Source organism: Staurois parvus, unplaced genomic scaffold (assembly GCF_062004578.1).
Source record: "Staurois parvus isolate SC_StPar_1 unplaced genomic scaffold, SC_StPar_1.0 ptg000390l, whole genome shotgun sequence".
NCBI classification, from domain to species: domain Eukaryota; kingdom Metazoa; phylum Chordata; class Amphibia; order Anura; family Ranidae; genus Staurois; species Staurois parvus.
This window is the reverse complement of record NW_028318186.1, coordinates 12749075-12763933: the sequence shown is the minus strand read 5'-3', so window position 1 is coordinate 12763933 and position 14859 is coordinate 12749075. Positions and strand designations below refer to the sequence as shown.

The window sequence follows — 14859 nt, the reverse complement described above, 5'->3', positions numbered from 1 at the left end:
ATTATTAGTGTACTATGTGAGGGGCGGTGTCATACAAATACCAGAGATCACACCACCCCAACATATTATTAGTGTGCTATGTGAGGGGCGGTGTCATACAAATACCGGAGATCACACCCCCCAACATATTATTAGTGTGCTATGTGAGGGGCGGTGTCATACAAATACCGGAGATCACACCCCCCAACATATTATTAGTGTGCTATGTGAGGGGCGGTGTCATACAAATACCGGAGATCACACCCCCAACATATTATTAGTATGCTATGTGAGGGGCGGTGTCATACATATACCGGAGATCACACCCCCCAACATATTATTAGTGTGCTATGTGAGGGGTGGTGTCATACAAATACCGGAGATCACACCCCCCCGACATATCATTAGTGTACTATGTGAGGGGCGGTGTCATACAAATACCGGAGATCACACCCCCAACATAATATTTGTGTGCTATGTGAGGGGCGGTGTCATACAAATACCGGAGATCACACCCCCAACATATTATTAGTGTACTATGTGAGGGGTGGTGTCATACAAATACCGGAGATCACACCCCCCAACATATTATTAGTGTACTATGTGAGGGGCGGTGTCATACAAATACCGGAGATCACACCCCCCAACATAATATTAGTGTACTATGTGAGGGGCGGTGTCATACAAATACCGGAGATCACTCCCCCAACATATTATTAGTGTGCTATGTGAGGGGCGGTGTCATACAAATACCGGAGATCACACCCCCCAACATATTATTAGTGTGCTATGTGAGGGGCGGTGTCATACAAATACCGGAGATCACACCCCCCAACATATTATTAGTGTACTATGTGAGGGGCGGTGTCATACAAATACCGGAGATCACACCCCCAACATATTATTAGTGTACTATGTGAGGGGCGGTGTCATACAAATACCGGAGATCACACCCCCAACATATTATTAGTGTACTATGTGAGGGGGGGTGTCATACAAATACCGGAGATCACACCCCTGACATATTATTAGTGTGCTATGTGAGGGGCGGTGTCATACAAATACCGGAGATCACCCCCCCAACATATTATTAGTGTACTATGTGAGGGGCGGTGTCATACAAATACCGGAGATCACACCCCTGACATATTATTAGTGTGCTATGTGAGGGGCGGTGTCATACAAATACCGGAGATCACCCCCCCCAACATATTATTGGTATGCTATGTGAGGGGCGGTGTCATACAAATACTGGAGATCACACCCCCAACATATTATTAGTGTGCTATGTAAGGGGCGGTGTCATACAAATACCGGAGATCACACCTCCCCCAACATATTATTAGTGTGCTATGTGAGGGGCGGTGTCATACAAATACCGGAGATCACACCCCCAACATATTATTAGTGTACTGTGTGAGGGGCGGTGTCATACAAATACCGGAGATCACCCCCCCAACATATTATTAGTGTACTATGTGAGGGGCGGTGTCATACAAATACCGGAGATCACACCTCCAACATATTATTAGTGTACTATGTGAGGGGCGGTGTCATACAAATACCGGAGATCACTCCCCCCAACATATTATTAGTGTACTATGTGAGGGGCGGTGTCATACAAATACCGGAGATCACACCACCCAACATATTATTAGTGTGCTATGTGAGGGGCGGTGTCATACAAATACCGGAGATCACACCCCCCAACATATTATTAGTGTACTATGTGAGGGGCGGTGTCATACAAATACCGGAGATCACACCCCCCAACATATTATTAGTGTGCTATGTGAGGGGCGGTGTCATACAAATACAGGAGATCACACCCCCTCAACATATTATTAGTGTACTATGTGAGGGGCGGTGTCATACAAATACCGGAGATCACACCCCCAACATATTATTAGTGTACTATGTGAGGGGCGGTGTCATACAAATACCAGAGATCACACCACCCCAACATATTATTAGTGTGCTATGTGAGGGGCGGTGTCATACAAATACCGGAGATCACACCCCCCAACATATTATTAGTGTGCTATGTGAGGGGCGGTGTCATACAAATACCAGAGATCACACCCCCCAACATATTATTAGTGTGCTATGTGAGGGGCGGTGTCATACAAATACCGGAGATCACACCCCCAACATATTATTAGTGTGCTATGTGAGGGGCGGTGTCATACAAATACCGGAGATCACACCCCCCAACATATTATTAGTGTAATATGTGAGGGGCGGTGTCATACAAATACCGGAGATCACACCCCCCAACATATTATTAGTGTACTATGTGAGGGGCGGTGTCATACAAATACCGGAGATCACACCCCCAACATATTATTAGTGTGCTATGTGAGGGGCGGTGTCATACAAATACCGGAGATCACACCCCCCCAACATATTATTAGTGTGCTATGTGAGGGGCGGTGTCATACAAATACCGGAGATCACACCCCCCCAACATATTATTAGTGTGCTATGTGAGGGGCGGTGTCATACAAATACCGGAGATCACACCCCCCCAACATATTATTAGTGTACCATGTGAGGGGCGGTGTCATACAAATACCGGAGATCACACCCCCAACATATTATTAGTGTACCATGTGAGGGGCGGTGTCATACAAATACCGGAGATCACACCCCCAACATATTATTAGTGTACTATGTGAGGGGGGGTGTCATACAAATACCGGAGATCACACCCCCCAACATATTATTAGTGTGCTATGTGAGGGGCGGTGTCATACAAATACCGGAGATCACACCCCCCAACATATTATTAGTGTACTATGTGAGGGGCGGTGTCATACAAATACCGGAGATCACACCCCCAACATATTATTAGTGTGCTATGTGAGGGGCGGTGTCATACAAATACCGGAGATCACCCCCCCAACATATTATTAGTGTGCTATGTGAGGGGCGGTGTCATACAAATACCGGAGATCACACCCCCCAACATATTATTAGTGTACTATGTGAGGGGCGGTGTCATACAAATACCAGAGATCACACCCCCCCAACATATTATTAGTGTGCTATGTGAGGGGCGGTGTCATACAAATACCGGAGATCACACCCCCCAACATATTATTAGTGTACTATGTGAGGGGCGGTGTCATACAAATACCGGAGATCACACCCCCAACATATTATTAGTGTGCTATGTGAGGGGCGGTGTCATACAAATACCGGAGATCACACCCCCAACATATTATTAGTGTGCTATGTGAGGGGCGGTGTCATACAAATACCGGAGATCACACCCCCCAACATATTATTAGTGTAATGTGAGGGGCGGTGTCATACAAATACCGGAGATCACACCCCCCAACATATTATTAGTGTAATGTGAGGGGCGATGTCATACAAATACCGGAGATCACACCCCCCAACATATTATTAGTGTACTATGTGAGAGGCGGTGTCATACAAATACCAGAGATCACACCCCCCAACATATTATTAGTGTGCTATGTGAGGGGCGGTGTCATACAAATACCGGAGATCACACCCCCCATCATATTATTAGTGTACTATGTGAGGGGCGGTGTCATACAAATACCGGAGATCACACCCCCCAACATATTATTAGTGTGCTATGTGAGGGGCGGTGTCATACAAATACCGGAGATCACACCCCCCATCATATTATTAGTGTACTATGTGAGGGGCGGTGTCATACAAATACCGGAGATCACACCCCCCAACATATTATTAGTGTGCTATGTGAGGGGCGGTGTCATACAAATACCGGAGATCACACCCCCAACATATTATTAGTGTACTGTGTGAGGGGCGGTGTCATACAAATACCGGAGATAACACCCCCCCAACATATTATTAGTGTACTATGTGAGGGGCGGTGTCATACAAATACCGGAGATCACACCCCCCAACATATTATTAGTGTGCTATGTGAGGGGCGGTGTCATACAAATACCGGAGATCACACCACCCAACATATTATTAGTGTGCTATGTGAGGGGCGGTGTCATACAAATACCGGAGATCACACCCCCCAACATATTATTAGTGTACTATGTGAGGGGCGGTGTCATACAAATACCGGAGATCACACCCCCCAACATATTATTAGTGTGCTATGTGAGGGGCGGTGTCATACAAATACCGGAGATCACACCCCCTCAACATATTATTAGTGTACTATGTGAGGGGCGGTGTCATACAAATTTTTTTTTTTTTTTTTTTTTAAGTCCGCAAACGTGAGACTGTAACGAAAAAACCCGTAAGTGTCCGCAAAAAAGTGCAAGTGCAGAAACACACACACGAAAAACGTGCACTTAGGGGTGTGTTTGTCCTACCCCCGAAAGGGTTGGACCGTTCACCCGATCCCCCGGGGCACGAAGCTCCTGACAGGGACAAGGTTCCCATTTGGTCCTCCTGGCCAAAAGGCCTGGTGGACCACCGTTCCTTATGCCCAGCCGAAGCCGGACATCCAGTACTAGGCAAGGGGGTTCTCCCGAAGAGAAAACCCCCTAGGGATCAGGGGAGGAAGGAACCGTATGGCCACACATCCTCCCCCTAGACTTCAGGTAAGGCCCGAGGACCCACACCCTCCATCCGTGAAAAACACACACATAAGAAAGCAAAAAGTGACAAAACGTGGGAGTGAATAAATAAATAGAATAAAAATAAAAAAGTGGTACCGTGCCTAATAGTGCACAGACCAGGCCCTGAGGCCCGTAGCAAAAATTGCCCTGGACTTAGCCAAAAGACCTGGTCCTTAGGGCGCTGTGCAAAAAAGAGTGTAAAAACAGTGGCCATGTGTCATCTTCACACCGTGGGGTCCCACACCCAAGTGTTACTAGTGACACCCCTGAGCGCGTCTCCTCAGGGGGCACTGAGTTTGCGGACTTTTTGCCTCCTCAGCCCCAGGCCAGACCAAGGTAGCATGCTCAAACCAGGAGGAACTGGGTCTTTCCGGTCTCCCCAGAGGAATTACTCCCAAGGCCCCAGAACGAATCATGGCGCTCCCTGGTTTCTGTCCCTCCGGTACTAGCCTTCCGGACCCCCATCATACCAGTGAGGGTACTGTACAACAACCATCCCCGTAAACTAGAATGGTCGGTAGCACCCCCACTGGACACTGATAAGAACAGATACTACACTTGATCTTAGCCAAAAGGCCGAGAAGCGATCACAAAATGTGGCTTATGAATAGCCCTACAGGGCAATTCACAAGGATCAGAAGGAATTATATAGAAGGAGATGAATATAATAGAGAAGCCACAAAAATTAGTGAGATGTTCTGTCAAAAAGGATATGAAAAAGCTTTTTTAGAAGAGAAAAAGAAACGTGTAGACAGGATAGATAGAAAAGATCTAATCCGGGATGAGAGAAAAAATATTGAGAATAAGGATTACTTAGCAGCAATCATTTTGGACTATAACTTCTAGATTGTAAGCTCGAAAGAGCAGGGCCCTCGATCCCCTCATGTTTTGCATTGTATTGGTATTGTTCTGTCACATGTTCTGTCCCCCTTTGTAATGTACAGCGCTGAGAGAACTATCGGCGCTTTATAAATACTGTCTAATAATAATAAATAATAATAATAACTACCAGTATAAGAAAGTGGAACACATTATAAGGAAACATTGGGGCATTTTGATTCTGGACAAATGGTTGAATAATGTAGTACCCCCAAATCCCAAATTTATTTATAAAAAAAGCATTTAGTCTAAAAGACAGGTTGGTGAGGAATGTTGTGGATCCACCTCAATTTAATAGTATTGTGTCTTTTTTTTTTTTTACGAGAAAAGGCTTTTTTTGCCTGCGGCAGATGCTTTGGATGTAAAAGCGTAAAAAATATCTTCAAAAGGAAAACTTTTCTATCTCACAGTACGGGAGTACAGTATGCTATACGTGACTGCATAACTTGTAGAACAGAGGGGGTGGTGTATTGTATAGAATACGAATGCAGCTTGCAATAGATAGGTAGAACAAAAAGAATGCTGGCCTTTAGGATATAAGAGCACATCAGGAGCATTAAAAAAGGAAGTAAGGGGGGCATGGCCAGCATTGTATGCAGTAGGACAGGGGTGTCAAACTGGTGGCCCTCCAGCTGTTGCGAAACTACAAGCCCCATCATGCCACTGCCTTTGGGAGTCATGCTTGTAACTGTCAATCTTGCAATGCCTCATGGTACTTGTAGTTTGGCAACAACTGGAGGGCTGCCAGTTTTATACTCGTGCAGTAGTACGTGTGCTTAGTGTGCGCCGCTGTGCATCCTGTCGTTTATCCTGTTTGGCACCTCGTTCTCCAGTCTGAACGGCACTTTTGGTCCCCAGGGTGTGCTCTGCCCTCTCTGCTTTCACTTGGTGCAGTTTCTCCTGCTCCGAGATGGCTAAACAGGGGAAGGAAGGAAAGTTATTTGCCAGGCCGCTCACCAGGGAAACTTCCTAAAAACAACTTCAGACTTAGACTGTGCAGGCTGTACTCAGATCCCTCTTGCACTGGAAGACTGGCAGTTCCGCAGTGAGTATCCCACCATCCCAGTCTCATTGGACATAGGTTGCTGTTTCTATTGAAGATAATCCTGAACCCACCCTTAGAGAGATTCTCTCTGCGGTTACTACATGCACTTCATCTGTTGCGTTTCTTACTGGGGAGGTGAATGGGATAATTGTGGAATTGACCCTGGTGTGTCAAAATATGCAGAAACTGCAGGATCACACTGCAGCCTTGGAGGGGAGAGTGAGCACTTTGGAAGATGATTGGCAACTATGACACAGGGATGTGCAATATGTGCAATCGATCACTTCTACTAATGGCTCTTGATCAGAAGATTTGGAAAATCGGTTACGCCGCAACAATGTGCATGCAGTGGGCATACTAGAGCATGCTGAGGGTAAAAATCCTGTAGCCTTTATTGAAGCCTGGCTGACCTCTACCTTTGGCAGTGATGCACTCTCCCCCATGTTTTCAGTGAAGCGTGCACACTGTCCCAGCATGTTCTCTACCAGTTGGTGCTCCTCCTCAGCCTTTTCTGTTTAGACTCCTCAATTATTGGGACAGAGATATTATTCTCTCTAAGGCCAGCAGCAAGGGTAACCTGTTGGTTTATAATGTTCAAGTATCCTTATTTCCAGATTTTTCCATAGAAGTTCAAAAGCAACGTGCAAAATTTCTGGATGTCAGTATGCCTGGGCTTTCAGTATGCCATGTGTGATACGAGTGTGACAAGTTTGTATAAGAGTGAATGTAAAGATTATAATTGAACACTTGGTTTCCTTATTACCGGAATAACTGGTTATTACAGTTCAGATTCGTTTGTGCAGAAGGGAATGAAACTGGTTTTATCTGAAATTACTACTTATTGTTATGAGATAGGGCACACCATGAGAACAAGCAACTGAGCATGAACCCATGCTGTGTTCACACGCTGGAACTTATCTACTGCGCAGATACACATGTGAAATAACAATTTTGTCTTATAAGAAGGGGGGATTTCTGAGGAGAAAACGGGACTTAATCTTGGTGTGACAGATGTGTCTTGCGGTGTTTTCTCCCAGTTTCCTCCTCGCCGATTGCTGGAAGTCCCCCAATCAAGGCGAAGGGTGATGCTACAATATCCGGTGATGTATTGATGCTTACTCTTTATGATTTATTCTATATATGATTAGCTATAACCTGTAATAGGGAATATTAAATATCAATAAATATACTTTTTTTATTTTACCTAAAAAGACAATCTTTGCCTATCTAGAATGATAGTGAGTGAGTCACAGACTTAATTTTGAGCAGGTAAAACATAATAATAAGGATAATTTGGGGAAAATTTTGTTGTTTTAAATTATTTTGTTTTGGGATTTTCAGCGGAGACCTCTTTTGCGCAGAAGAGTCTTTGTGCAAAATCTCAAAAATTGACTTTTTGCCAATAAGGTTCAAATGCTTATAGGACAGCGGAACGTGATATTGAAAAATTAAGAACAGAAATTGAAAGTGTGCATTCAGATGTTTTATTTGAACCTGTTGGCACTTTGCCAAAAGTTTTGAATTAGTATATTTTTGACATAGATGTTAAGAGAGGGAAAGAACTTTGGGAGGTTCAACTAGTAAAGGAGGGGAACCTCTGACCAGAGTCACGCCCATTTGGCACATTTCCAAAATTTTGAAACATATAACTAACATCCCCATTTGAAGAGAACTAACAATGTTTAGGAAGAAGAATAAAGACAAAAGTGAGGAAAAAGTGGAGGTACCCAGCTAGACCGAGGCTCCATATAATATTGTTGCTAGAGAATTAGTTACACAGGGTTTGGCTGAATCATGGGAGAGTAAACTAAAAGAGGCAGAACCCCTTGATGTTGTAAATGTACTCAAGGGGGTTCCTGCCAAGGCAGGTGATGTAGTAGCTTTAGGTATCGAACCCCTTGATGTTGTAAATGTACTCAAGGGGGTCCCTGCCAAGGCAGGTGATGCAGTAGCTTTAGGCAGACGCAGTTGGATTTTGCTAACTGCATACAGGAAGATTCATAAGAAATTACATCAGGTAATGAAGGATTACCATCAACTAGAGCAGAAGACAAGAAGGACAAGAAGGTAAAATTGTTCTTTTGCAATGTGGGCAAAAATTGTTGAAAGATAAACTAGAGCATTATCAGAATATTGCAGAGAAGGCTGCAGTAAAAGTTGCCCAAAATAAATACAGAAAGAGGAAGGGAAGAGTTAATAAGAGTAAGGTTCCTAAAACAATAGCCTCAGCATCAGTGGATTGGAATTCTGATAAGTGGGATGCTGATGTGTGGGATTCTTTATCTAAGGATGATTGGGATGATTGCCCCGGAGGACCAAAGGCTGGGAAATCCATCCGGCTAAAATACAAGGTCCGTCTCAGGTAATGAAATTCCTGGGGATACAGTGGAATAAGGGGCACAGAGAGATCTTGCCCCAAGCAAGACAAGGAAAAAAATGTGAAATATCTTAGTAAATGGATAAAGTGTTATGATTTTCATGCATCATTAGACAAGGATTCTTGTGTTAAGTTATGTAGGAGAATTAAAACTGAGGCCGGCACTAAAACATAGGAAACGGGTGCTCATGAATGAAATGAAAATAGAACAAATGGGTATAGCATTGACCGAGTTGTGTGAGTTCACTACTGACTATGAGTGTTGTATATGAATACATAACATATCTGTTGAGACCCCAGACTGCTATGAAATCATAGAGAACCATAGAGACTTGGTAAATGGTTTATAAGCTTGATGGTTTAAAAAAAGTAGATATGCTGATTTTGTTTTTTTTTTTGCTAACATTCGTATTCTATGTTGTTGCTAAACTTTGCATGTGTATTTGTAACATGTCTTTAAAGAACCCAGATTTAACTATATTGATAAGAATGAGAGAAGTGTTTAATCAGAATGGAACGGATGTGTATGTTGTTATTGGGTTAAATCTTCCTCCTCTGGAGATAAGAGAGAGAGCAATAACTCACCTCCCCCTCAGAAGGGGAATGTGGATAATCACTTGTCCTGGGAAGATATGTTCCAGTCTTTACTTAAAGCCGTAGTTCCTAATGAACACATTGATGGGAAAGATACACAAGTGTTGTGGAAATTATATAAGCAAAAAGTGCTGTCAGGAAGGAAGGCTGATAAGAAGAGTGCAGAAGATTAAAAGAACATAAGGATGTAGACAAGAAACAGGAAAGGGAACAGGAGAAGGGGAAAACGGGTGTAGGAGATTTCCCTGATTGGGATAAATTTCAGAAAATCTATCCCTGGGAAGAAATAGCAACCATGGTAGCTTTAAAAAATTCAGACAGCCTCAGCTCCCCCAAAGATCTGTTAAGATCGCAAGAGGATAATTTGGCATGAGTAGCCAGCCAAGCCCCCATATGGATTTAAAAAAAAGATAGACTGTATGTACAGGTGAGTATCCATTGGAAAGGGGGTAATATAGAAATAGTGCTAGCATTAGTAGACACGGGGGGTGGAGGCTACTCTAATTTATGGTAATCCAAAGAAATTCAAAGGACCCCGAGTAAAAATATTAGGGTTAGGGGGAAGGTGACTGAAGGTGTACAAACTGAAGTAACCTTAAACATTGGGAATTTACCTTTAAGAAAATACCCTTTACTGATAGTTCCTATAAAAGAATATATTATTGGTATGGAGGTATTGGTATTGCCCATGATCTTGCCAGCCCAGGACTGGGTGGCTCAATTGTTTTTGATTCCTTTGTATATCGCTAACATTAAAGAAGGCGAAGCTCAAACAAAGTTAAAGGTTAGAGGAGACCAAGGTTTTGGCTCTACTAACACGGTTAAGGTGGGGGCTAAAATTTGGGTACAGGGGGCATCTGGTCCCCCGGAACCTGCAGAAGTAATAGCAGTTGGCAAGGACCAAACCCTGTTAATCATGAGACCTGGAATAGAAAAATAGGAATATGTTCCTCAGGAAACATTTTATTTGAGAGAATAGAGCTGAAATTTGTTTCTGATTACAGATCAAGCTAAAACATGTCATCGTCCTTGGAATCCTTGGTATCGGGTGGTCAGCCACTTTATCCGTTGAAGCCTGGACACCAGGAACTAAAGTGACTGACACTCATCAAAGTAAAGTGGGGTTGAGATGGAAAAACTCAACCAAAAACTGGCAACAGGATTCTTTTTCTTGTCCTGCCAATCAAACTTGCAATATTTTGAATATTACCTTCGATGGAAGTATGTGAGCTGGGGCTCCTGATCCGGCTAGAAGCAGATACCGTCCGACGTATGCATTACATAAAGACAGTGGAAAAGTGAATATAACAGCTCGAGTAAATGTTAGTTGTTGCCAACAGGAAGCAAGCTTCATTTATTTGTCAGCTGCAAATAGGAGGTCTGTAACAAGAAACTGTACCGCTAAGACTAAACCAAGTACTGTCTTTCAGTTTGCTCTTAATGAGACAATCATTATGATTTGTACCAATGTCAGTGAAATCCAAGGAAGATCACAGTGGGGTCAGTATGTATTCTTTGTAAATTCAAGCACTACTCATATTGACCTTGGACATATTAAAAGATTGCCTTCTACATGTGAAAAAGTGGGGCAACATGCCCAAAAGACTATAATACATGCTCAAATTGTTTTTCCACGGACTATGAACTGTCCAAAGCTTGCACGTACTAAACGGGCATGGTATGATACCATGCTTGGAGGTTATGGGACATTAACAGGGACTTTGAATGGTTTTGATATAGAAACATTAGCCAATAGATTACATAATGCTGGTAGCAAATTAAATGATGCTTTAACATTATAAGCTAGATGGATGCCCACTATATGGCAGCCAGCCAGAATAAGTGCCGGTGTAGATACTATAATGGCCAATTTATAAGCTGCTTCTAATATATTCAATTATGGTTTTGATTAAAATGTTGCTAATTTTGTAAATTGGACAGTATGTTCACTGCAAACTATATATCAACAATAACAGAAAGGAGTTTTTCAGGTCATGCTGATGGCTGGAAATGAACAAATATGGAGGACCGTGTTTAATCAATCGATTGATCCAAAGTACATTTGGAATCTCATTGGTTTGCAATGACACATTCTGTTCGGGAACAATCCATATGTATAATGTGACCAAATCTAGTGTAATGTGCAAATTTGTGGTAATGCCTTTGATTCTAGGAGTTCCCAGAGATTTACATTATTGGGCTCCGGAATTTTATGGCACATATGTGAATGGTGAAAATAGAACGCATGATCCTTCCTTCTGTGATAATACTTTAGAGGGAAAGCTATGTAAGTTGCAGTCTGCTTTATATGAACATTGTTTATTGCAAAATACTGTAAATATTTGTAAATGGACAATTTTATTTTTGACATATAAATATATGATTGAAATTGCACCCCAAACTGTATGATCACAAACGTGCCCGCCGTACTGAATATGCAAGTCCCTTTTCAGAGTGTGTAAGTAATATGACAATAGTACATTGGGAAAATGACATTTTTATTTTTAAAGCGGACACTGAAGTGGATGTACAAACATATTGGAGACATATTAGTTGAGAAGTGCCTAATTGGGACTTTAGCCTATTAAAGTTGGAAAAGATTATTAACCAATCATCTGAAGTTAAAAAACATATATTAAATTGCTAAACAAATCAATTGCATTGTATATAATAGGGACTACTATTGTTAGAGATAACCTTGTCAAGGTGGGCTCTAGCATAGCTGATGCAACTTCACACCATTGGTGGGATTTATTTACTGGACATTCTCCTTCTGCAACACAAGTCTTGAATTTTTTGATACACCCTGTATTGGTTATTTCTATTGTGGTAATTTTATTATCACTTTGGAATTTTTTTATGGCCTATAAATTGTTTTGTAAAAAACCAAGAATATTGATGGTAACATATGGAACCTAAGTGTTTAATTAACCGCTTGCTGCCCTGCCACTGTATATACGTGTGCAGGGCGGTACTGGGGCGCAAAACCACGTTTTAAAACGGGTTCCGCGCTCCCGACGTTTTCACCGGCAGGGGGCACATGTGCGCTCCCGCTGACCCGCGGGTGACACCATTCAATCCCGGAGGGATTAATCATTAGATTTCAGCCAGTGATGTCTGGCTGAAATCAGATGATCGGTCCCTGTCCTATCCTGTCCTGTGTTGACATTTACACAGGACAGGATATGATGTCATTCTTCTCTGCCTGGACACATTCCGTTCCAGACAGAGAAGAAGACACAGTAAACGTGAGTAAAACACTACACATTTACAGTTAGAACACACCTAGGTCACATTTAACCCCCTGATCGCCCCCCCCAGTTAACCCCTTCACTGCCCTGTCACCAGTGTCACTGATCAGTGAAGCGATTTTTACTGATCACTGTATCAGTGTCGCTGGCGACTTCCGATAGTGTTAGCGCCCCTCCCAGATAGTGCCAGATTGCCCGCCAGTACACCAGTAATCCCATTTAACCCCTTGATCGCCCCCCCAGTTAACCCCTTCACTGCCCTGTCACAAGTGTCACTGATCAGTGAATCAATTTTTACTGATCACTATATCAGTGTCGCTGGCGACTTCCGATAGTGTTAGCGCCCCTCCCAGATAGCGCCAGTTTGCCCGCCAGTACACCAGTAATCCCGTTTAACCCCTTAATTCCCCCCCCCCCCGTTAAGCCCTTCACTGCCCTGTCACCAGTGTCACTGATCAGTGAACCGATTTTTACTGATCACTGTATCAGTGTCGCTGGCGACTTCCGATAGTGTTAGCGCCCCTCCCAGATAGCGCCAGACTTCCCGCTAATACACCAGTAATCCCGTCTAACCCCTTGATCGCCCCCCCCCCGAGTTAACCCCTTCACTGCCCTGTCACCAGTGTCATTGATCAGTGAACAGATTTTTACTAATCACTGTATCAGTGTCGCTGGCGACTTCCAATAGTGTTAGCGCCCCTCCCAGATAGCGCCAGTTTTCCCGCCAGTACACCAGTAATCCCATTTAACCCCTTGATCGCCCCCCCCACCCCCCCACTCCCAGTTAACCCCTTCACTGCCCTATCACCAGTGTCATTGATTACAGTGAACAGATTTTTACTGATCACTGTATTAGTGTCACTGGTGACTTCCGATAGTGTTAGCGCCCCTCCCATATAGTGCCAGTTTGCCCGCTAATGCACGGGATTTTTTTTACCAAAAACATGTAGCAGAATACATTTTGGCTTAAATTTATGACTAACTTTGAGTTTACGAAATATTTTTTATAGCTGAGAGTAGAAAATATTGTTTTTTTTTTCAAACTTTTGGTGTTTTTTTGTTTATAGCGCAAAAAAAAAAGCGCACAGGTGATAAAATACCACCAAAAGAAAGCTATATTTGTGTGAAAAAAAGGACGTAAATTTTGTTTGGGTACAGCATTGCATGACCGCGCAATTATCATTTGAATTAGTGCAGTGCTGTATAGCAAAAAAAAGCATAAATTAAAGTATCTATACCATAGTTTGTAGACGCTATAACTTTCACACAAAGCAATCAATGTACACTTACTGGGATTTTTTTTACCAAAAACATGTAGCAGAATACATTTTGGCTTAAATTTATGACTAACTTTGAGTTTACGATATATTTTTTATAGCTGAAAGTAGAAAATATTGTTTTTTTTCAAAATTTGTGTGATTTTTTCTTTATAGCGCAAAAAATAAAAAGCGCACAGATGATAAAATACCATCAAAAGAAAGCTCTATTTGTGTGAAAAAAAGTACGTAAATGTTGTTTGGGTACAGCATTGCATGACTGCGCAATTATCATTTGAATTAGTGCAGTGCCAAACAGCAAAAAAAGGTCTGGTCATTAAGGGGGGTAAATCGTCAGGAGCTCAAGTGGTTAAGGACTGATTGTGATACGAGTGTGACAACTTTGTATAAGAGTGAATGTATAGATTATAACTGAACACTTGGTGTTACCAGAATAACTGGTTATTACAGTTCAGATTTGTTTGTGCAGAAGGGAATGAAACTGGTTTTATCTGGAATTATGACTTGTTATGAGATAGGGCACACCATGAGAACAAGCAACTGAGCATGAACCCATGCTGTGTTCACACGCTGGAACTTATCTACTGCGCAGATACACACGTGAAATAACAATTTTGTCTTATAAGAAGGGGGGATTTCTGAGGAGAAAACGGGACTTAATCTTGGTGCGACAGACGTGTCTTGCGGTATTTTCTCCTGGTTTCCTCCTCGACGATTGCTGGAAGTCCCACAATCAAGGCGAAGGGTGATGCTACAATATCTGGTGATGTATTGATGCTTACTCTTTATGATTTATTCTATATATGATTAGCTATAACCTGTAATAGGGAATATTAAATTTCAATAAATATACTTTTTTTATTTTACCTAAAAG

At 42.5% G+C, this 14859-nt stretch overlaps 1 protein-coding gene and 2 pseudogenes across 2 annotated transcripts in view; 2 read left to right on the top strand and 1 right to left on the bottom strand.

Moving 5' to 3' along the window:
- Positions 1–5035: 5035 nt before the first annotated feature.
- LOC149455706 (U2 spliceosomal RNA) lies at positions 5036–5150 on the bottom strand (annotated as a pseudogene).
- A 1066-nt stretch (positions 5151–6216) lies between these two features.
- Positions 6217–14859, top strand: part of LOC149455704 (cytochrome P450 2A4-like) — a 62900-nt gene continuing 54257 nt past the window's right edge. Inside the window, exon 1 of one of the 2 annotated variants that reach the window (XM_089686103.1) lies at positions 6217–6486. The gene's annotated coding sequence lies outside the window, so the exon portion shown is untranslated. Of the gene's footprint in view, positions 6487–14419; positions 14749–14859 lie in introns of those variants that run through there. The other variant, XM_089686102.1, reaches the window with a different exon arrangement.
- On the top strand, positions 6664–11851 carry LOC149455705 (uncharacterized; annotated as a pseudogene).